A 2,895-nucleotide genomic window follows, 5' to 3' on the forward strand; every position below is an offset into this window, starting at 1 on the left:
AGTTGATTTTGGTACCCAAGTTTCCTTGGGTCCAGCCTTGTTAGTCTTTTTCCTAGACTTCATTCCTCCTGCATCTTTTGACTTAGGTAACTTTGGGTCAAACTTGATCTCAGATGTAGTTGGTTAAAGAGTAGGGTTAGTCACAGAATCATATAGCACATTTGATTGAATTTGATAAGGCATGGATTGTGCAAACATATTATTCCACATAGGCATGTTGTATGGCATCTGAGGCATACTGAATGCAGTAAAATAAGGATTATTAGCATATGGCATGTTTGCAAAATATGCATGAGGATTCTGATGAGACGTAACAGGCATAGCATGCAGAGGTGACATAGACATGTTAGGCATGGAGGGAGTTAAAGGCATGGGAGCATTCTTAACAGATTTGCAGTTATCAGATAGATGATTAACACTTTTACAATGCACACAGGTTTTTCTAGGAGCATACTTATCAGGTGTGTAATTGTTGTGTTTATTAATCCCTACCTTCCCATTTCTATTAGATTTTCTTTTAGTTTCCTTTTTATCCTCAACCAATTTAAGCCTATTTTTCAGCTGATCTAAAGTCATGTGTCCTATGTTCACCTTACTGGCATCTTTGGATGTGCTAGCTCCTTCTTTGATAAAGTTCTTGAAAGTTGAACCATCCTTCTTATTGAAATTTTTCTTTTTAGAATCACTTGCCTGTTTTAATTGATGAGCCTTCAACGGATGCTCTTTTTCTTCCTTCAACGGATAACTTTGATCATCGGTTGATTCCACATCCGTTGATAATCTATCAATTAATTCTAACTCCTTTTTGTTTTTCTTCCAGGCATTCTCACAGAATGATTCAATTCCCTGAACCTTGGAAATCTGAACACTAACATCCCTATATGTTTTCCAGGCCTTGATTACCTCTTGCTCACTTTCTAACTGTTTAGAAAGAATTTCTACTTTCTTAACAGCTTCTTCTAGTTCACTCTCAATAATCAAGCATTTAAGTTTAATCTTTTCAAGCTCAATTACCTGATCCTCTAACACAACATTCCTATCACTTAAAAACATATTATTCTCTTTGATCCTTGTGTTTTCCTTAACTAGTGATTTAAGGGAAACACGCAAATGATATAATTCATTGGACATATCATTTATGGCTTCATTGCATTCATTTTTAGAAAGTTGAGAGAGGTCAGTAGTAATTACCTGGTTGCTTGATGAACTAGTTTCATTTTCATCAGAATTAGCCATCAGGGCTAGGTTGACATATTCCATATCATCATCTTCATTGGCTCCATCTGCTGCCCAGTCATCTTGAGTGAGAAAAGCTCTTTCCTTTTGTTTAGCAAATCAAAATACTTCTTTTTATAATCAACTTGCTCAAATTTCTTCTTGTCAGAGGTTGGCTTTCTGCACTCATTTGCAAAATGTCCACTAATGCCACAGTTATAACATTTGAACTTAGACTTGTCCACCATGTTTTTGTTTGACTTAATGAATTTTGCATTTTTCGTGAATTTCATCTTTGCAAACCTCCTGGACAGAAAAGCCAGATGTTCATCAACATCATCAGAGTCATCTTGACTGGAATTGTCTTCATCCTCAGCTACTTGCTCTTTTCCCTTGCTTGATTCTGATTTGTTTGTGCCAATTTTGAGACTTGGCATTGTCTTCTCCTCAATCCTGGCTTCAATTTTCTCATTGTCAGCTACAAGTGCAACTGATCCCCCTTTTCTCTTTCCCTTTTCCAACAGTTCATCTTGCTCCATCTCAAGTTCATAAGTCTTCAAAATTCCATATAATCTTTCAAGTGTGAAGTTCTTATAATCTTGAGAATTTCTTAGAGAAACAGTCATAGGCTTCCATTCCTTTGGTAGAGACCTCAGAAATTTTAAGTTAGAATCTTTAACTTGGTACACTCTACCATACAGCTTCAATCCATTTAACAGTTTCTGAAATCTGTTGAAGGTATCATTTAATGATTCTCCTTCTTCAAAGTGAAAATATTCATACTGTTGAATAAGAAGCTGCATCTTGTTCTCTCTAACCTGCTCAGTACCTTCACAGATGATTTGCACAGTATCCCAAACTTCCTTTGCAGTTTGGCTATTGATGACATTGTCAAACATATCTTGATCTAAGCCATTAAACAGAATGTTCATGGCTTTCTTGTCCTTGTGAATTTCTTCCATGTCTTCAATAGTCCATTCTGCTTTTGGCTTGGGAATGGACTGTCCAACAACAACTGTTGCAGTAGCAGCTGTGGCCACTTTGTGAGGAATGTGAGGACCATTTTCAATGCAGTTGATGTAGCTTTCATCCTGAGACACTAGATGTAAATGCATCTTCACTTTCCAGTGATGATAGTTATCTTTTTCCAGGACTGGAATCTTTATACCAATATCTTTCCTACTCATGTTGGTAGCAGGAGGATTCTTTTGTGCACTCATGATGTTAGCAGAATAGATCTTTAAACTCTTTGTATGTTAAGAGCTTGCTCTGATACCAATTGTTATTCCCAGTGAACTAACAATGAGATTTACAGAAGGGGGTTGAATGTAAATCTCAAAACTTTTTCAAGTTTTGAGCAGTTTCTAGTCTATGTGTTTTGATGAGCAAGTTTGTGTGAATTGCTTTGAGCTAATGCAGACAGATATATATTCAAACGCAAATGTAAAGAACACAACAGACTTAAAAAAATTTCTGGTGGATTTGTTGTTCCACGAGAGATGTGTTATTTCAGAAAAACTGTGATTCAAAGAATTAAATCACAGTTGCTTCCTAGTACAAACTAGATGATTTTCTCTCTGGATTTTTCTAAACAGCTCTGGAAAATTCGCATCTAATTACTAGCTGCTACTTGGTTTATATATCACCAAGTTTACAAGTGAAGACAAAACTGTAAAATAC

This window comes from Apium graveolens, chromosome 3 (assembly GCF_009905375.1).
Source record: "Apium graveolens cultivar Ventura chromosome 3, ASM990537v1, whole genome shotgun sequence".
NCBI lineage: Eukaryota > Viridiplantae > Streptophyta > Magnoliopsida > Apiales > Apiaceae > Apium > Apium graveolens.